Source organism: Palaemon carinicauda, chromosome 1 (assembly GCF_036898095.1).
Source record: "Palaemon carinicauda isolate YSFRI2023 chromosome 1, ASM3689809v2, whole genome shotgun sequence".
NCBI lineage: Eukaryota > Metazoa > Arthropoda > Malacostraca > Decapoda > Palaemonidae > Palaemon > Palaemon carinicauda.
In genome coordinates this window covers 225,662,674-225,685,173 of record NC_090725.1, presented here as the reverse complement: position 1 = coordinate 225,685,173, position 22,500 = coordinate 225,662,674, and the positions used below count along the sequence as shown (strand labels likewise).

Here is a 22,500-nt window from a genome sequence, read left to right as displayed (position 1 = left end):
TCGCTCACAAATTCCACGCCAAGATTTCTTAAAAGGCTATTTGAACTAATCTTCCCTTAGCGATCCTTTTCGTTTTGGGATGGATATCTGTTCCCTTGGCGTTTGACCTTTAACCTTTTTCCCTTATAGTAGCATTTCCCATTGGAACTGAGGCAGAAGAAGGCAAAGAGACGATTGCTTCGTCAGCTTTCTTATATATAAGAAAATCGAATCCACTCTGGTCTATCCTCAACATTCCCCACTAGAACTGTTCAAACTCAGATTGCGATTTTTAAGGAGACAAGCCTCACAACTCCCCTCTCCCCCCACCGCCTGCGACCTTCCAATATTGTGGGCCTCCTATTTATTTTATTGGTCCTTTCAGATTTTTATTCATTTTCCCTGTATGAGTTGTAGCTGTGTTACGTCAGACAACTGACAGAATGTCCGATGTAGGGAAATCCGTTGAATACCATTATGGCTTTTGTTCATAACACGAAAAAATATAACAAATTTTAATAATGTTTATTACGGTAATAGTAATGAGCTGCTCAATCCTGTAAAGTTTTCTCGCATCAATATAATAGATTTCATTCTTGTTGTTAATATGCTCGTATGTTTCTGTGGATTTGTGTAGGTTGTCATTTCTCTGTCCTGAGTGTAGCTAATGAAAATGAGTTTGAAGCCAGTCACTTGATCATTTCATCCTGTTAACAGCAGTGCATTTGTGGCATTTCCATAATGCCCATAATAGTCCTGTAAAGCCATGTATATGAAAAACGTAGTTTACATCATATCGAGGTTTTTATTTTTCAACAAATGACTTCCATTTGAGGAAGGAAGCAACTTTCCTTCTGAATTTGATAGATCTTTTGGTATAAGGTTCATAGATGGACTCACCATTGACCTATTAATGCATTACTTAAGGTCAAGAGTAGAAAATATGGAATTGGCCGAGGCACGTTCATTTTGTGGAATTGACCCGGGATTTTATCATTGATGGAGGCAGGAAGCTAAATTCCAAGCCAAGATGTATATGTATAGCCTACGTATACACATACATACATCAGTATAGGCGAGAAATTGGCTCGAATAAAAGTAACTCAAATGCTGACTCATAACTAGTTCTAATATAGATTACCTCTTAAGAATAGATAACCAAAGCGAAATTCTTTTGATAAGGCTTATCACTTATAGGTTAATTTCTGTAATTCCCCGTAAAATGTCATTCTCAATGTTTATTCAAAAGGGTATTAAGAGCTATTTGTGACTAAATAGCACACGTATTCACACACATACACAAACATAATATATATGTATATATAATATATATACATATATAGTATATATATACACATATATATGTATATATATAATGTCACATATATATATATATATATATATATGTATGTATATATATACACATAATTGTGTGTATATGTATATATATACACATTTGTGTGTATATATATATATATATATATATAATGTATGTATACATGTGTGTGTATCTGTCTGTCTGTGTACACTAAAATATGTGTACCTATTTTGAATGATGGGAAGAAATATCATTACTTTTTTCCATATTGCTACTCTTTCCCTTTTCCAGTTGCTTGACCTTTACCCCTCCATATTTCGTCCCCACCCCACACTGAACATTCTAACTCTTCCCCATTCCTGTCTTTGTTTTACTGATTTTCTGTTCCCAACCACACACAGCAATAAGTTTAAAAGTTTATGCTAATGTAAATCATCTGAGAAAAAAAATCTCGTTTTTGGTAAAGGTCTGAATTCTATGTGGACCAGAAGCCCCATTACCCCATTGGAGGAATATGAGACAGGGTGCCGTTTATTTTAAGATAGGATTGGTTAGGTTGCTTTGGAAATGAGCTCGAGTAAACAGCGACAGCACACTGCCATATACTGTTGCTCATATACAGGTAATTTGATCAAATATGTGTAGGTAAACTACATATAATTCCAAGTGACGATTGTTGACTATTTGAATCTGAAGCTGATTTTGATGGAGCAGGTTTGAATTTCTTTATTTTCAGTTCAGTTTAGTTATCATACAAAAAGAGCCAATTGCCCCGTTGAATGCGAGAGGGAATGAAGAGGTGAGGTGGTCAGTGTAGTACGGTCGAAGAGAATAGTTGGCAAAGTCTCTTGCCTAGTTGCATTTTAAAGTTCACGATAGTCGCTGTTACATAGCAACGACTCAAAGAGTGCCATGTTTTTTTTTTATTTTTATTTTTAATTCTGAAGGGATTCGTGGCAGATTGAACCAGTTTTAAGGGCTATCACATACTGCAAGTCAGTGGCGGTCAAGGTTCTAGGTTTGGAAGGCAAGACTTGGGAATTATTTTAGGTTTGATTGTTAAGATATGCATATATTATTATTATCGTCATTATTACTTGCTAAGCTACAACCCTAGTTGGAAAAGCAAGATGCTATAATTATGCCCACGGGCCCCAGCAGGAAAAATAGCACAGTAAGGGAAGAAAACAAGGAAAAATAAAATATAACTCTAGTTTTAAGTTCTATCCTATACCGTTCCATATTTATATTTTAACTTATTGAACATATTTTTTCTCTTAGAAGTGCTGTATTTTGTGCTTCTTATGTTCTAGTCTTACTTTAAAGCTCTTTGTTATTATTTTTACAGTTTATTATTAACATTTTTATTTATGCGGAGGTTTTTGTGGCCTCCATATACGCATACTCGTTTTGTTACGTAATAAATTAGAAAAAAATAACTCCACCTCACAGTACAAAGTAATATTGTTTAGTAATACTTTTAGATTCTACCGGGACGATCTGATTGTATGGGAAAGATTAGTTCTGAACCTGTGGAAGACTTGAAGTGCAATAAAAGGTTAGAAGACCTTGAAAAATCTAAATATCACTTTGTTAACGTTCCTTAAAAACTCCATTTTTTTTTTTTTTGCACCTATGAAATTAGATATAAACTTAAACTTCATGTAACATTACCGTCATTTTGACGCCAGATAAAAGTTAAAGAAAATAGAACTTGAGGGTGTTTTCTCTAATTCTTTATTTTGTATAGTTTCCCTTCTTGCTGCTCGTTTACATCAAACGTATTTGTTTTCTTTCAGTATAGGCTCTTAGGCATAGATTCTGGCGGCCAAATGCTTTTTTTCTGTCACATCATCTATCTAGTCCTCTCTAAGGCTTCCACAACACTCGTGTGTGTGTGTGTGTGTGTGTCTTTATATATATATATATATATATGTGTGTGTGTGTGTGTGCATATATAATGTATCCCCAGACACTTCCTCTATTATATATATATATATATATATATATATTCATATTTACTGTATATGCTTGTGTGTTTGTGTATGTATATGATGAAGAGGAAAATGTGAATAGGTTCAAAATGATATCGTGAGCCTTAAGTGTTGAATGTGACCTCGTTTGTCTTAGTAATTTTGGCAATTCGCCTTATTGATTCCCTGCTTCCTTTGCACCATATTGCCCCGTCAGGGAGTCTTGCGCTTTCTTTCCGTCCTTAGTGGTTTGTTTGACGTCATACTTTTTTTTATTGATTTGGAAGCGTTTTATGCAGAGGCCTTTCGTCTTTACGAACTTACCATTATTGGTGTAATTATAGTTCGTTACTGTTATTCCTTTTTATGGTATTGTCAGAATATCGTGGTGTTGCCTTTAACGCTCATGTCATAAGAATATTAGAGGGTACTGATGTAAACAGTGATATTCCTTCGTGTTGAGATTCATGTTCGTGAACCAGGAAAAGTTCCCCACCTCTGAAAACAAAAGTTGTCCTCATCAGAACAAACTTTGTTTTAAAGCACCTTACCAATAGACCCTGAAAGGCTGGTTTCAATATAATTTTTTTTTTCAAACGAATTTTTTTGCTCTCTCTCTCTCTCTCTCTCTCTCTCTCTCTCTCTCTCATATGATGTATATATATAAACACACACACACACACACACATATATATATATAATATATATATAAATAATCGTGTGGCGACAATAATCGTGAGCCGATTGTCTCCAATGGCCCCATTTTCATAACCTTTTTAATTTTCCTTCATTTTTTGTCTTGGTGGGTGACTGGAGACTACTAGACAGAGGGCATTGCATGTTCCACAGTTCCGCTACCTCCTACCCCTCCCCACCCAACCAACCACCCCCTTATTTCCCGCCTGCAGTCGGACGTCTCCCCTCCCTATACCATGGTTTTGCAAAACTCCTTCACATGGCTGCTAGTTGTTATGCTGAGGAGGGTGTTATTTTTCGTTTGGTTTCTTATGTGTGTATATATATATATATATATATTATATACACACACATATATATTTATATATATATTAAATATATGTATATATATAAACAATATATATATATATATATATATTATATATATACATATATATATATATATATATATATATTATTATATACATATTTAAATATACAGTATATATTTGAATATAAATATATGTATGTATGTATCTTTGTATGTATGTATGTATATGTATTCATATATATACAGTATATATATATATATATACATATATATATATATATATATATAATACTGTGCATATATACCTGTACTCTTATACTGTGTTTATACATACATACATACATACATACATATGTATCCACTATGATGCTGTGCACTCTCATATATATATATATATATATATATAATCTCCATTATATAATACTGTGTATATATATATATATATATATACATATATACACATATATATACATATATATATATATATATTATGTATATATTATATATACATATATATATCTACACGTATATTTATGTGTGTGTAATTGTCTTTGTGCATGAATTCATATACAGTATTTGTAATATGTAATTTAGCCACGAAAAGTAAAGCTAAAAGATTGTAGTCAGTGATTTTGTTTTATTGGCGACGTCCATGGATGATATCGGTTTGAGGAAAGTTCTAATCAAATCTTTTCACTTTTCCTTTCATGAGTATAATAGGTATATATATATATATATATATATGTATATATATATGTATATATTTAAATGTATGCACGTTTATATACATGTATATGTACATGTATTTATACGGATATATATATATATATATGTATATATATATATATATATATATATAATGTACAAATATCATCATAATCGGCCGTTGCTAGTCCACTACACTACAGGATAAAGGCCTCAAGCTTTTTCTTTCACTAACGTCTTTTTATGGTCTTTTAATGTCAGTCTATTTCAGTATGTACACACATGCGTGTATATATATATATATATATATATGTGTGTGTGTGTGTGTGCCTGTGTGTGAGGTGAAATTTTTTGGCAAATTACCTATTTAATGTATCATGTGATATTTTGGATTCCCTTGTGTGTGCGCGTGTGTATGTGTACGTGTGAATGTTGACTCTTATTTTCCTTTTTATATTTATGAATTCATTCGAGCAATGTACAATATACAGTATGATAGGCTTCATCACAAGTCCATTTAAGTGATATGATTGTTTTACAATGTCGCTATTGTGTAGTATTGCATTGTTATACCACCAACTCTTCTGCCCAGTCCTTCGGTTGATTGTTTGTTTCTTATCTTCTTCGTATTCTACTTCGTCAGAGTCGGGGCTCTTGACACCTTGGGAATCGGAATACTGTGTGTTGAATACTTTTTGGTTGGTTGCTGATGAACAAGCCCAACACCAATTGAATACACGTGGGATTTTCAGGAAGAATGGTTTTGTTGTAATCTTTTAAAAGCTGTTCTTTCTGGTACGATACTGTGAGAGAGAGAGAGGAGAGAGAGAGAGAGAGAGAGAGAGAGAGAGAGAGAGAGAGAGAGAGAGAGAGATATTTTTTCCTTCAATATTGTTGTGGTTTGGAATCTCTGTTTGAAATTATGGAGTCTAAATTAGTATCTACTCTTCATGTCCTCTTATATAATCACAATCTGCTTATTTCCATACGAAGCTCCATGCTATTTTAAGGGTGTTTGCCGAGTTGAGTATGGAAGGAAATTTGCTTTATTTACTCCTTGTAATTGCTGTTGTTTTCAGTTAAAATCTATCCTCTCGATTTATTTGTATCGTTGTATGCTGCATTTCAAGTATGTGGCGTGTGGGCCATTCTGTCTCTATGGGTAAATAATTTTATTTTGCTTGTGATTCTGTTCACCCTTTATTTTGTATAGTTAGGCATGTATTCTTATATTTGTCTTTGTATATAGCTTTTGTGCGTGTTTATCCATTGATAAATTTGTTTAGTGTATTAGCTCATTTTCTTCCAACTAGAAAAACTTTCTCTCTCTCTCTCTCTCTCTCTCTCTCTCTCCTCTCTCTCTCTCTCTCTCTCTCTCTATTCTGGTCTTGTTCATTTTTATTTGGTTTTTATTTAGTCGTCTTTTATGTTTGCCGTCGTGTACTGTACTACAGTACTTGGCTGCCCTTTTTCCCCTGGTGGATGGGTGTGAACTTCGCTTGCATATGTGTCATTTTGAGTAGCCATTAATTGACCCAAATATCGTGACCTAACCACTCATGTCACGTTATGCGAACAGGCGTGCCATGGCGTTGGGTGGGGCCTGAGTGAGGCATAGAGGCTGGGGATTAATTTAGCCAAGGTTGCTTACAAGAGAGAGAGAGAGAGAGAGGGGGAGAGAATGTTACTTAGTGATGAATCAAACTTTGGTATTGTTCCATCATTAGTAATTATCATGATCTAAGCATTTGTGTTATTATATGCTTCAATATAGATTATTCCAAAATTGTAAAGCCTTTTTTACCCCTGTTCTTAATTTTTTCACTATCTCAGCGTTCCCAAAACCGTCAGCGTGGTTTAGTGTCCCAGTCTACCTTGTATTGAAAGCGAAAGTTAGATGTTATATCTTGGTGCGTCTGCCAAGTTCAGTCTGCCATTCCTCGAAATGAGCTCTCGATTTCTGTAGCTTTTGCCAATAACGTGTTGAAATATTCTATCGTTGCTTATTCATCTTGTTTGTTTATTTTGTGAGTTATCCCCGTACAACAAGCAAGCAGATGCTGTCCAAACGTGGATCTTTGCTTTGGTCGTTCATGATGTTATCTTGGGGAATGCATTATTTCTTTTGGCCAAGTCATAACCTCCCCAATATTTTTGCCAGTTTTTCTTTTCAACAGGTTGAAATTAATTTGTATTTGTTAATGAATGATAATTTGATTCCTGAATAATAAAAAGGAATGAATGGAATGATATAGTTACCATAATGTAATACTAGGCGATCTAAATCAGTTTCAATTTCCAGGAGCATTTCACCTGGTGAAGTAATTGTCTGGCCCGTGCTTCGTCTCCGCCTTGCTCTTCTTACTATTGACGTCACCGAAGATCTCACTTTGTATTCGGATCAGCTGCTTCCTTTGGCCTATGTTATCCTTCCTATATTCGTGATGTCATTCATATGGCCCCTTGCAAATTTTTAGCTATGAATATATCTGAAGGATAGGCTAATAGAGCTAAACTCTCTCTCTCTCTCTCTCTCTCTCTCTCTCTCTCTCTCTCTCTCTCTCTCTCTCTCTCTCTCTCTCTCTCAATATAGGTTATAGTTTTTTCTCTTTTAATGTCAGATACATCCTTTATTGCTTGATCCTTATCAATTGTCCAGCTACATGTAACTGTAAATGGGTGGTCGATGGGACATGGACTCTTAGTTATTTTGCTCGTAACTAAATTGAGTTTGAGAGTATTTCATTGAGATTGAATATTCGTAAGATTGTCATGGCTGCCTTATGCTAACTGTTCTCTTCATTTAACTGCAGTTCCTTGTTGACCTGAATTTTTAAATGAGCACTTTTAGATAATGTTTTTTAAACTGCAACTTACATCCATGTTATTTCATTCGGTCTTTTTAAATATCCAAGGAAATTTGCTAGCCAACTTGGTTTGCTTGTTTATTTACCTAAAGAAATAAATCTTCATTAGAATAACTCCTTGGATCCAATATCAACCTGAGTAATTTGGATCTAGTTCAAAACATTTTGCTTTAGTCTTTAGATTGTTTAAAAAATGCTGCATTATTTTCGTATGGCTTGGTGGATGGACATAACTATGCATAAAGTTACTTCTTATTTGTCTGTATACTGAACCGCACATCATGCCCACTATCGACATTTTACCAAATTTAAGGGGCCTCCTTGCTGACGTAAGCTAACTTAATCTAAACCGTGCAGCCAAGCCGAGCATGTTTGCATGTGTTCCTGTGGGAACAATGTGTTTATTTGTGTGTTAGTAGTACAACACAGTTATGTGGGGGCTGAAATTCCAAGGCGTGTGTCAATCATGCAGTCGGCCATTGATCCTGCCTGGCAGATGCTCGCCTATCTCAATTTAAAGCTCTGTAAAGCTTGTCTGCCAGGACCGGATGTCGACGGATCAATGGGAAGTAGTTTAGGTGAGAGAGAGAGAGAGAGAGAGAGAGGAGAGAGAGAGAGAGAGAGAGAGAGAGAGAGAGAGAGAGAGAGAGAGAGAGCGAGGTATCATTGGCTAGTAACGTGATATTTTTGTCTAGACGTTTTTGCAGGTTAGACCCAATTCCACATAGGCGCGCACTTATGTAATACACATTTGTAAGTAGGCAAAAATACTTCCACACTGTATATACACGTGTGTATATATATATATATATATATATGTGTGTGTGTGTGTGTGTATAATTATGAATGTGCATGTTGTCTATACTGTATATAATATATATTTGATATGCATATATATATATATATATATATATATATATGTGTGTGTGTGTGTGTGTGTGTGTATGTATGTTGTGTGTTTATGTGATATATTCATGATATGTATATATTTGTTTTAAATATATATATATATTATATAATATATATAACATCCGTTGCTAGTCCACTGCTGGACAAAAGTCTCAGACATGTTCTTCCAAATGGGTCTATTTATATTCTTTCTAAACCAATATAACCGGCTAATTTTCTTAGCTCCTCAATCCATCGTCTTCTCCTTCCCTGCTTCGTTTGCAATCTATGATTCATTTTGTTATTCTTCGTGTCCATTTATTATTATTACTTGGTAAGTTACAACCCTAGTTGAAAGAGCATTATGCTATAAGCCTAAGGGCTCCAACTGGAAAAAATATCCCTTTGAGAGAGGAAATAGGAAATAAACTATATGAAAAGTAATGAACAATTAGAAAACATTTTAAGAACAGTAACAATATTAAAAGAGATCTTTCATGTATAAACTATAAATTTGCTTCAAGTTTGAACTTTTGAAGCCCTACTGATTAAAAAGATCATTCCGCAAATTTGTCATAACTGGAATAAAACTAATAGAATACTGTAAAGTATTGACCGTAATGATGTAGAAGACCTGTCTGTTAGTATTAACTGCATACCTGGTATTACGAATAGGATGGTACTTTCCGGGAATATCAAAATATAAAGGATGGTCAGAATTATAAAAAAAAGTCTCGTGTAACATGCATATCGACCTAATTGAACGACAGTGCCAGAGATTAATATCTAGATCAGGAATAAGAAATTTAGTAGACCTTAAATTCCAGTCCAACCAATTAAGATGAGAATTGGCAGTTGAAGACCAGATTGGAGAAAAATATTCAAAACAAGGCAGAATGAAAGAATTAAAACACTTCTTGGGGATAGATTGATCACCGAAAATTTTACAAGACTTTCTCAATAAGCCATTTTTTTTATTTAATGTTATTCTCCTCATATGTCCTGTCCATATCCATTTCTTTTTCTTACAGATTAGAATATCCTCTATTATCCATGTTGCTATTTTTCTGCCTCTTAGTGTTATTCCCATCATTATTCTTTTCATAGCTCTGAGTTGAAATCAGCTTATGCTTTAAGGCTTTAGTAAGAGTCCAAGTTTCTGATGGGTAAGTTAATACTGGTAGGACCATCTGGTTAAATATTTTTCTTTTTAGAGAAAGTGGTATTATACATTTCATCTCTTTTTGTTAACCGAAAGCCCTCTACCCTATGCATATCCTTCTTTTAATTTCTGTCTATTTTCAGTCCTAGATTTATGCTTTTGCTAATCAAATCATCTATCATCTTTACCAATTACTCTCGTGATTCACTAAATAGAACAATTTCATTTGCAAATTTTAACGTAAAATATTCCCCATATAAGATCTTAAAAAGTACTTTTCGGCAAGGGGTCTCCCTGTCTAACTCCTTTTTCAATCGAAATTTTCTCACCATCTCATGTAGTTTTAGGATCGCTGTATTTCTTGTGTAGATATCTTCAATCATTCTAACACAAGCTTCATCTATTTTTTTGTCTTTGAAGGACTTTCATTACTGCTGAAGTTTTGACGATTAAAAGCTTTCTCATAATTTATAAATGCCTATATAGTGGTTTGTCCTACTCTTGATGTTTCAATTAGCTAGTAAATTACATGAGTATGGTCAGTTGTTAAATACCTGCTTCTAAAGTCAGCCCGTTCTCTTGTATGATTAAAGACTAGCTTTTTTTCTATTCGGCGTAATATGATCATTGTAAATATTTGATGTTATGAGGAGGAAACTTAGTGGTGCGTAATTTTGTTTTTTCTCCCGCGGGGAATTGATAAAGTGATAAAGTTTTTCCAAGGTGTAGGTATAGAGCATTCTTGCAGACTTTTTGTGTTGAGTTTTACTACTCCCAACTATATGATGAAAGGGAAGCAAGTAAAGAAGAAATGAACCGTAAATTAACAAAATTTGTATTCGAATCAACGGAAGAGATGGGTGGAAAAGTTCCTAAACAATATCAAGGAAAATTATCAGAAAACGCCAAAAACCTAATAAAGAAAGACTGGAAATGAGCCTAAACCCAAGAAAGATGAGATAGAATTAGCAAAATTATACAAAACCATAAACAAACTAAAAACCCAAGTCATTTGTAAAGACAATCGGACCAAAATTTAGGGAACACTAAAGAAAGGAAGAAGCATCAAATTGATAAAAGGAAGACTTGGAACAGGGCGTCAACAAATATTTGCTTTAAAGGAGGAAACTGGAAATATCAACAAAAGAGTTGGAGTGATAGAAATACAGAGATCTACAGTGCGATACAATAGTGATATAAGAAATAACTGAAAGTTTATGGGTGTAGACTGGTATAGAAGGACTATAAACAGACTCAAGTGGAAGGACATGTCTGAGGCCTTTGTCTGCAGTCGGCAAGTAACGGCTAATATATGCAGTGTGTATGTGTGTATGTATATATATATATATATATGTATATTTATGTATGTATATATATGTGTATGCATATTTATATATATATATATTATATATATATATATATTATATATATAAATGGATGGGTGAGATTACTATGTAAGATGCATTGTATGCCTATTTGATTTGTATAGCAGCCATTAGTCTATTTATTATAAGCCCCTAACACAACTGGTACATTTAACAAGTGTGCAGACGGAAGGTTCCAAATTAGTCCGAGCGTCCGAGCAGATGTCCCGAGTGATGTTGGAACCTACATTTTTTTACCCTCTCAAATTACCCATCTTTTTTATGATTTTTATACAAATGTGTCATAAATTGTTATGCATGCATCGTATGTATTTGTGTTTTGGGTATTCCCTATTTATTGGGTAAGGGGCATACTGTTATAAATTATATATTGTGGGATATGATGCACTGGTAAATTGTAGAACACTATGCGTGTGGACTTTTCGATAGAGCTGTCATTTCGTATAATTTCTGTTTTTTTTTTGTGCTCTCTCTCTCTCTCTCTCTCTCTCTCTCTCTCTCTCTCTCTCTCTCATGTATGATTATAATGTTTTAGTTGGGCTTTTCCATTATGTTACTATTTTGAAATAACCTGCATTGAAAAAGAAAATATAATAACCAAAGAAATGTACTGCATATGTCTCACTTAGAGCATTAGTGTCTGACATTTTTCACGTAGCAGGAAGAAAAATTGGGTTTAAGAGTGCAAAAAGTTAAATGGATTTTATGAGGATTTTCTTTTAGAATTCCATCAGACAGTTTTCATTTTACTTTGTACTCTAGCGGCGATTCGGTCCCATTTGCGCTTGCACCATCATGCCATGGACTTTATAAACATAGACTAGAAATAAAAATAGCCATGCCCTGGACCCCCAGTGAGATGCGATGGAGGCGCTAGGCTTACTCTACGTACGGAAAGAGAATAGTCATTGAAGGAATATATGAAATTTGTATATAAGAATGAAAGTCATTGAGGCAATATTTAAGACTTGCTATTACAGGATTAATTTGACAATAACCTGTCCTTTTTAAACGACCTATTCTATCTCTAAATTAGAGCTAACGTGTTCTCTGGGGAGAAGTCGAAGAAAGGCGATTATTATTATTATTATTATCATTATTATTATTATTATTATTATTACTTGCTAAGCTACAACCCTAGTTGGGAAAGCAGGATGCTATAAGCTCAGGGGCCCAACAGGGAAAAAAGCCCAGCGATGAAAGGAAACAAGAAATTCACTGCTCAGTGTAGTGTACATGAGTTGGTACACGTATGGTTGACGGAAAATGTTGCAGTTCACTGACATATGATCATTATTTTATTCACCGTTCATGAAATATAATTACTTCCCATCATAGATATTGTTATGCTTTATTATATTCCTATATTACATACCCATTACTTGATAATTGTAACATAACTCTTAAAATTCGCAAAACCTCTTGTGTCGAGCCATTGGAGAGCAGGTTATGATTGTCATTTGTTAATGTAATTATATCATCAAAATTCATTGCCCTATTACCTAAGCGGTGGAGATAAATGTTGTTGCTTTTGTTTTAGTCGAGTAATATGAATGACGAACCTAGTTTTTCACATGTTTGACTCGTTCCTTCATATAAAGGAGGCATTAAACGAGGAGTTTTCTTTCAAAATTTACATAGTGTGTGAGGTTGCGAGAGTAATGACCTTTAACCCTGCATATCCTATGCAGTGTAGAAATAACCTAGTACTTTTGCCTTCCAGTAGCAGACAAGAACTGAGAGCTGGGTGTTTTGTTTCTCTCTACACTGTTAGAAATTTGTATTAAACAACGGTAAAATCTGGCAACATTTATTCCAGGATTTTTACCGTTTTAAAAACGGTTATAGGGACGTAAAAGTGATATTACGGTCACCAACCCGTAAAAGATAATAACAAAGTAAGGCAAAAGTACGGTCGCCTGTATTTTACTGAAATACGGTTGAAAACGGTATATTTTTACGTAGAATTTCCGATAAAAATTACGGTTTTTTCTAACTGTGTACTTAGATCAAGATGTTCTAAAATGTCAAATCGATCACATTTGATGTTATCGAACTTTCTCCATCCAAGTCCTAACCTCGGTCGTCATTGCTCAACTTCCCTGATCTGATGAGATGCGTAAATGATTAGATTATGAAGAGGATCTTCCCCACTCTCGATCGAGTTACCCAGGTCTGTTATATAACGAGATATCGTTTTGAAATAACGTTTTGCCAAATGCCTTATAGTTAGACCTTTTGTAAATTATAAGTTAAACTATTTGTCGTTTGAAATTGAGCAACACTTTCTTAAAAGAATTATTTAAGAAAAAAACTTTTGTATCATTCTGCAAATGCACAGTGTCGCAGTTCAAGAATAAAAAGTTGGCATCCAATGTGTGTGAATCTTATTTTGTTGATGATGGTCCCAGGTGCGGAAGATGTATTTTTTAACCAACCCTAATGTTTTGTTTTTCTTTTTCTTTAAGAGCAATGCAATCCATCGTTGTCATTTATGTAAAAATTTTCATATTAAAATGCAAAGTGGTAATAAAATCAAGTTTCTCTGGTTACCCTATTTTGAAGAATATGATTGAATGCTGTGCAAGCATTTTACTGGATCCATGGTTTAATCATTATATTTGATATAGTTCTTGTAACTTGATATCCTATTTGCAGTGGCATCTCGTTTGCAGTGCATGCACAGTCCCATGTTTGGCCCTTACAGTTGCAAGGAATTTCCTCCCATTTCCTCTCTATTCAGATTCCTGCGTGTCACAAGTGGTCGGTGTCTTGGTAAATTTCGAGCATTTAATTAAATTTTCCTGTTGTTCGCTGTACTGTATTGGGGCGTTTGTGGTTGAAGGGGTCTCTCTCTCTCTCTCTCTCTCTCTCTCTCTCTCTCTCTCTCTCACAAGGCATTATAAGACAACATAATTGGAGGAACTTTTGTTTGAAGCATTTGATTAGATTAATAGACTTGAATTTTCCATTTTAATTCAAGAGGCATTCTTGTTGCTTACTTATGGTCGAGCTATTTTGGAATTGATCTCTCTCTCTCTCTCTCTCTCTCTCTCTCTCTCTCTCTCTCTCAAAAGCTTACGGGATTCAACGTAATTTTTGTATTTTGTGCCTATTTGTCTGTTCCAATGTTCTCGTTTTTAATTATCTATTATCTATTAACATATCGATATGATGTAACTATTGACCGTATTACAAAATTTATATCATCAATATTAACTGTTTATTTATTTGTGTGTAACTCAATTCTGATCTTGTGTAGACATACTGAAAGCCAGATATCTTTGACCAGTGATTGGCAGACACTAGGGATCCTTTTTATTTCGTGGTGTGTCTTATTCGATATCATTTGGGGCACCTTCAGTCTCTCTTTCTCTCTCGTTATGTTCTTGGAAGAGGCTGCCCTAAGGAGTCGTATTATGGCCTTGTTACTCCTTGATGATTGCCTTCTGTTGAACTCGCCTCCCCTCTAATTGCCCCATTATCCTTTATAAAGGGGCTTTTATCCTTTATTCCTCTCCTCTCCCCCCCCCAATCTTTCTGGCGACAAGTTGTGCCCTTTCTTTCTACTGTCTAAAAATGTCACCTTATGTCGAAGTGAATTTGAAACTTATCATAAAACCACCAGGTTCTGTTATATTTTTTAGTTTGATGTTATGTATTGTTCATATATAATTCGAGATTCGGTTTTATGAGATACATAAGCAACATTATCAAACTTACATAAAAATTTATATTTTTGGGTGGCGGCAGCTTTAAGGATTGTATATTACTTTCTCAATAGGTTAATAGATACCTCGGTTCTCTCTTGAGCATCAGAAATTTGTGTAATCTGGTAGAACTTGAGACCTTGAAAATATGGATAAGTGAACTCAACCCTTAGGATGGTGGGACTTATCAAGAGTTAAGTACCGTTAAAATCATCACAGCAAATGGACTATTAGCTGTTTCAGCTACATAAAAATGTGGAACACATAAAGACCTCTTTAAAATCACATTATTATTATTATTATTATTATTATTATTATAAGTTAAGCTATAACACGAGTTGGAACAGCAGGTTACTATAAGCCCAAGGGCTCCAAGAGGGATAAATAGCCGAGGGAGGAAAGGAAACAAGGAAATAAACAAACTATAAAAGTAGTAATAAACAATCAAAATAAAATATTTAAGAGCAATAACAACATTAAATTACATCTATCATATATAAACTTAAAACTTCTCAAAAGTTGACAGTGGAAGGTCATGGTGCAGAGGCTATGGCACTACCCAAGACTGGAGAACATTGGTCTGATTTGGAATGTCCTTCTCTTAGAAGAGCTGATTACCAATTCTTTGGTAATCTGTGTTGTCACATGTATGAGGAAAGAGGAGAATGTGGAAGGAATATGCCAGACTATGTGTGGAGAAAGACAAAATGAGCTGTAATCAAAGAGAGGGATCCAATGTAGTACTGTCTGATCAGTCAAAGAACCTAATAACTCTCTAGCGGTAGCATCTCGACGGGTGGCTGGTGCCCTGGCCATCCTACTGTATGTTGTTGGAGTCAACAATTTACATCACGTCGGTTGAGCGAGAGAGAGAGAGAGAGAGAGAGAGAGAGAGAGAGAGAGAGAGAGAGAACCCTTTTAAAGTTAGAATCTGGTCTTAATTCTAAGAACACTTGAAATTTATTTTTGTAGCGCGTCGTTTAAATGATAAGGGAGGAAATTGAATTCCATGGAATTATATATAGTACAGCCTTTCAGTAATTCGCAATCCCTTGTATGTTTTTCTATCAAAGATAGCAGAACACTGTAGCCCTATATATATATATATATATATATATACAGAATTGAATGCAAGTGTGTGATGTGACGATCTGTTTGTTTTCATACATACAAGCAAAAATCTAAGATTGCAGCATGACCCAGCTTTTGTTAGCGGCGAGGAATGAAAACTTTCGTGGATGTGTTGCTTTCGCAGAAAAATGTGTAATGTGTTTTTCCAAGCTCTGTGCTTGTTTTCAAATGCGCATGTATTGTCTAGGAAGGCAGAACATTGTTAGTTTCGGTCTTACTGTTAGCTGTGTGTGTGTGTTGTCAGCGTTGTAGGTCAGGGAAATATTTGTCTTGTTATGCTGACCATTTTGTCCAATCAGCTCTGTTGACATGGACATTTATGTTCAGGTTTACGGGTGAGCGTTGTCTTCAAACTGGGTTTTATGGTGATGGAGGCACTTCCCCCTCCCCCCTCTCTCTCTCTCTCTCTCTCTCTCTCTCTCTCTCTCTCTCTCTCCCATCGTATATGGGAGGAATGGCAGTTTTCGACAAAATACTGCTGCAGTCATTCATAACGTTGATTCTCGGAGGGAACTCAAAATCGTAGCTTAGGAATTCCTCTTTTTTTCGATGTTTGTCCTCTTGTAGTACAGTAGGTTTCTATATAATTTACTTAGGGATAGATTAATGATTTCCCCTCTCATTCATGCTTTGCGGACATCTTGCGTATCATCGGTATGCTGCACGAGTGGCTTGGATATTTTGAATATTTCAGGTTTCAGTTTATAATCCACGCCACCCACCCAGTTAGGAACGGCCTAAGCTTCGACCTTCCAGGACTGTGCATTATTACTAGTGCCATGTTACGAGAGAGGAGGAATGGCTGGCATGAATGAGCATAACTTATGGAATGCCTTGACCACCACACTCACAAGCACAGAGCCAATTGTCAAAAGGTATTCCAGGCACTGGCCGTCTTTCACTACTCGTGTCTCGTCCCCGTGTCATTCCTCCCCCCCCCCCCCACATAGCATGTGCAGGGAAATTGTTTCTTGTATCACAAAGCAAGGGCTAGTATTGATTAGATATGGTGGCCTAGTTCCAAATTGACTCGCGTCTCTGTAACAGCTGGATCTTTTGGGCCTGTGATAAATTGCCAAAGGTTTTATTAGATGGAAGGGAATAAGAGCAAATTGCGAGAGGAGTGAAATAGAGAAATTGGGAAAGCAGTTCGGTCTTGTTTTCCTATTCATTTTTAGTTTTAAACAATTATTTTGTTTGGTAAAGAGTAAGTCCTACTTTCACCTTTCGAGTACGGGAAAGTTTTGCATTAGTTTGCGTGTATAATTGAATTGTTTGCAATAGTAATCGAATGGTCTGAATATTTTTATCATTCTGATACTTTTGGGAGCTAATGGATATCAATATGGTTTTACATACTGTGCTTGCAAACTTTCACTCTATTTTCTATAAAGTTTGAGGATGGAGGATTATTAATTTTCATTTAGACCAAATTTGGGAATATTTGGACCTAATATGTTGCAATAAACAATTGTTTTGACTGTTGGGGAAGAGAGGAATATCCAGTGTCACGTAATCATCAGTGAACACTTCCTGACGCCAAGTAATCGATGTAGCGAAATTGCTGGTTGATGATAGTCTTTGTGGGGGGTGAGGGCCCTTAATAGGAGAGAGAGAGAGAGAGAGAGAGAGAGAGAGAGAGAGAGAGAGCATTGTTGCATCAGCGAAAGTTCGAAGGTAATTATCGAGAGATGAGATCGAATGGGATGAGAATAACTGCTGGGTGTTGGTGGCATTCCTCAAGAACTCCTAACACATTCTTAGACTTGAAGATTCAAGATGACACCAAGGGGTGTGGTTTCTCTCTCTCTCTCTCTCTCTCTCTCTCTCTCTCTGTGCCACATAATATAACTATATATATATATATATATATATATTTGCCGGTATATATGTATGTATGTATATATATATATGCATATATATAGATGTATATATACTGTATATATACATACTGTATATAAGTGTATATATTTACATTTATATAATTATAATATATTATATATGTATATATATTTGTAAATGTATATATACTTTAATATATATATATATATATATATACATATATATATATATATACACATATATATATATATACACATATATATATATGTGTGTGCATATATATTTATATAAATGTGTATTTATATATTTAAATATATACGTATATATATATATATATGTATATATATATATAGATATTTAGATGTATGTGTATATAAACAGTATATATTTATGTGTGTATATATATATATATATATATGTATATATATATATATATATATATGTATATATATATATATATATACATATATATATACATATATATATATATATATATAATTACACACATACATATACATACAGTATATACCGGTACATATATACACAGTGTATTTACATGTATGTATTTATACGTACAAATTTTACTGTTGAATAATCGTTAATTATTTGTTGTTTTGCGTGAATTAGATTAAGCATTAACCTTTCTGGAGAATTTTGTTTCTCTGAGTTCAGTACTAAATTAGTAACTTATAGGTGTGTTATTAAGTGATTACTTGATTTATACTTTTTCATAGGTGTGTTATTAAGTAATTACGTGATTTATACTTTTTCACTTTTTGTTTTTCTATTCCTTCATGTTCTTTTATTTTCCATCATCCGCATGGATTTTTATAGCTAGGTTTATATCTCGAAATGAATAGACCAATCATATCATTTCTTGCGGATCGATCATTTGCATGTGACTGTTACATAGACTTTTGCTGATATGTAACGATTTTGGTCAAGTCTTTAGGTTTGCCTTAATGCTTCCTTGAACTGGCCGTCCCCTCAGTTTTAGTATTGAGAGATAAAAACAAGCAAATCATGCATGCATATCCAAATGGCCACAGGCGGCACTTAACTAGAGATTTAATTCATTCCTAACTTACTCTAGCAGACATTTACCGATGTTGCGGTTGCGTAGGATTCAAAAGAACTAGTTGTGTTAGTGATTGCATTGGGAATCACCATGATCAAAGGAAAGAGAAATAAACAAAATGAACAGTTATTACTGGTGGTTGAATGACAAATTTTAGTAAACCAACTTTTGGAGTAGCATACATAGGTGGGCCATAGTGGCGGACTATTTGAGCATTCGTAAGAAGAGGATGAAGAGTGACGTTACGGTCAAATGGTCCTTATATTTTAGTCGTTTGTTCGGTTCAAGTTCAAGTATCTTAGATATAAAGCTACTAGAGTTTATCGTGCAGATCTTTTAAAGTGTGAATGAGTTTGATCTGGAATAACGAAAATTTACAAAAGGAATATTATTTAAAAGCAATAGAATTAGGATTTTTTAGTAAGGGTTTTACAGTTTAAATTGCTTCTGTGCAGTTTCATTCAAACTAGTACGAAATCAGTATTGACCTTCCTCTTGTGTCTATTAAAATGATAAAAGATTTAGTTCTACGAAGTGTTCTTATCTGGGTACCACGAGATATATTAGTTTATCGGAGTCAGGCGATGTTTACCTTTTCAGTAGTTAATTTTGAACTTTGATAGATAGATGGAGCTTCCTTCTGGTTTTCGGTTGGAACTTGAGTATTTGCAGAATTACCTTGATCCCAAAATATTTCTTAGAATATTTATTTGCTTCTATTCCCTTCGGAAATATAGAATTATAAGGGAATACAGGGTAAATAACTGTCGTATAATATATATATATATATATATATATGTATATATATATATACGTGTGTGTGTGTGTGTGTATATATATATGTATATATATAAAATATATATAATGTATGTATGCATATATAGTGTTTTTATGAGAGAGAGAGAGAGAGAGAGAGAGAGAGAGAGAGAGAGAGAGAGAGAGAATTATTGCTTATTAGCAGGTGTCGCACATGGGGAGGGGGTGAGTTGTAGATAGATAGCTAATGAATCATTAGCAATTCGGGAATGATATTTCCGTGATATGCGTCGTGTTCCACCTCCATTCCCATTTACACCTGAGGGAAGGACTCTCTCTCTCTCTCTCTCTCTCTCTCTCTCTCTCTCTCTCTTAGTGCAGAGATATTTCTTTTTCAGCATTATACAGTTTCCTCTAATAAGTGATGATTTTGGATGAAACATTGAAAATCAGCAGTGGCAGTCTCAATGGTTTCACTGCTGAATCGTGGATGAAGCTCTTGGGTTCGGTGAAGCTTTTACAGCATTAATCACTTCATCCTTCCAAGGAAATGATAATGATCAGCAACCAGTTGAGCTGCTTCGAACGAACTGCACGCTCTCTACAGCTTCCTGGTTACCAAGGTCTTTCCCTTGCCAAACATCTTTCACGCCATCTGTATAACATTTTCTAGATCTTCCTACATCGTGGCACTTCTTTACATTCTTTCCTTACATTTTTGGTCATCCATACTTTCCACATTATCAGACAACCTCGATTTTTTTTTCTTTTTACACATTCACCCGTAATAAAAGCTGTTTAATTAGATACGTAGTTTAGATTTACCCTGTTAATTGTGAAGAATCTTAGAATTTTTAATTAAACCATCGTCAACCCATATTAGTCTGTGTGCATTAGGCATTTTTAACAATTTATCAATATTCTTAAAATCTAGTGGATGATTTTCCTGCATCTTAAGTTAAAAAATTCTCTTTTAATTTGTTTATTATGATGGAAATATTCATTTATTGACATATTATTGGTATCAAGTAAGAAAAAAATATAAAAATTGCGAACATATATAATAAACCATTTAGGTCAAAAGGTGCGTACGTCAAATGCTTAGTATCAATTACTGTATTGTATTGCTTTCGACCTGATAATTTAGTATTAAAAACACTATATTAACAGGCTACCTGGAAATATCGTTGTCTCTAATGACTATGTACATTAGGAAGACATTTGCCACTATTTAAATGTTGAATCGCGTAGTTTTTATGACTCTTCTTATTAACTCTCCAAACGTACATTTTCTGTTTTCCGATTCTTTTCTGCCCAGTGTAGCCATTAGAATTTCCTCCGGTTTAGTTCAAAGGACAATGTTTTAACCATCAAAATTTTTTCTTCGAGGTGTAATCAATATTTTATGACTTTTGTACTTCATTCCAAAGTTTTCCATCATGCTATGGTCAATATTTTCGACCTTTTCCTTCTCAAAGTATTCACGGGAAATTATGGTTTCATCCTTTTCCTTCACTTGCCATTCAATTTTTATATTTTTTTTTCCTGGTAGGTCTATCGGTGTCTTTTATTCCTTCAGGAGACATTGGAGTTAGTATATATCTTGTTTCCCTTCTCCTTCGCTGGGCAATCTTTTTCCACTTTTTGTCATTTCCCTTCTTGAGACAATCGTCTTTTTCCTTCTCATTTCCTCCACTGGGCTAGCAATCTTATCAACTTTATCCTTCAAGAGACATAATTATTTCCCTTTCCCCTTTTCCTTCTCTGGGCTTTCAATATTGTTTTGCCGTTTGTCTTCACCAGGCAATAAGTGTTTTTGTCTCGTTTTGGTTGGGAATCCAATTTCTCAATTTCATTTGTCCTTTTCGTTCTTGTGACACTTCTATTTGCCTTTCTAACCCTTCCCCCACCACGATAGGTCTCATTTCCTGTCTTAAAGAAGGGATCTTAATTAATGTGCTTTATATCTTACTTTAGGGTTTTGGCAAATTATGAGAAACTTTCAAGCCTAATGATCTACTGGACTGGGGTTCGAGATGAGCTCATGCTCCGTAGCTTATAGTGTCTACAACCTCACCGTCCTTGTAAGCTAAGGATGTGGGTATGGGGGGAGCCTATTGGTCTACCCAGCAAGTCATCACTGTCCCTTGCTTCTGCTATTCATGAGTGACCTTTAAACCATTTCACGTTTCTGTCAAACATGGGAGAAATAAAAATCGCTGCAGTGTAAAGACATTAAATGGCCCTTAAACCGTGGTAATACGATAGAAAAAATACGGTCGTATATTTTAAGGAAAGTGGAGTAAATGGTCTCCTCCTCTTTATTATCTCACATACATGTCCAGCCTTGGTTGTATTCAGTCCATTTGAATGGCCTGTCAGGGACTGTTTTAACTTTACGTCAGTATGCACGAGAACTTCTTATTACATTAGCAGGACTTCGTATACATAAGTGTTCCCTTGCGATGGACTGCAGAGAAAGCTACGACATAGGTATAAAACATTTAGGGTACCTTTCTGGTGGATGTTTTGGAATTATGGTTAAATTGATGTCCTCGTCTCATTTGTGAATCCCTTTTTTCATAATTAATAATATGGTGAGCTTTAATACATGTTTATATATCTCTCCGTTGACGAGACTGGAGTCATCAATAGAGACAGGTTCACAACCGTTAAAAAAAATTCAAATGAACATGAATT

The 22,500-nt window shown here is 34.6% G+C and overlaps 1 protein-coding gene across 2 annotated transcripts in view; it reads left to right on the top strand.

The window, feature by feature from the left end:
- The window catches only part of GlcT (ceramide glucosyltransferase), a 160,425-nt gene that overhangs the window by 85,659 nt on the left and 52,266 nt on the right, over positions 1-22,500 (top strand). The window lies entirely within an intron of this gene.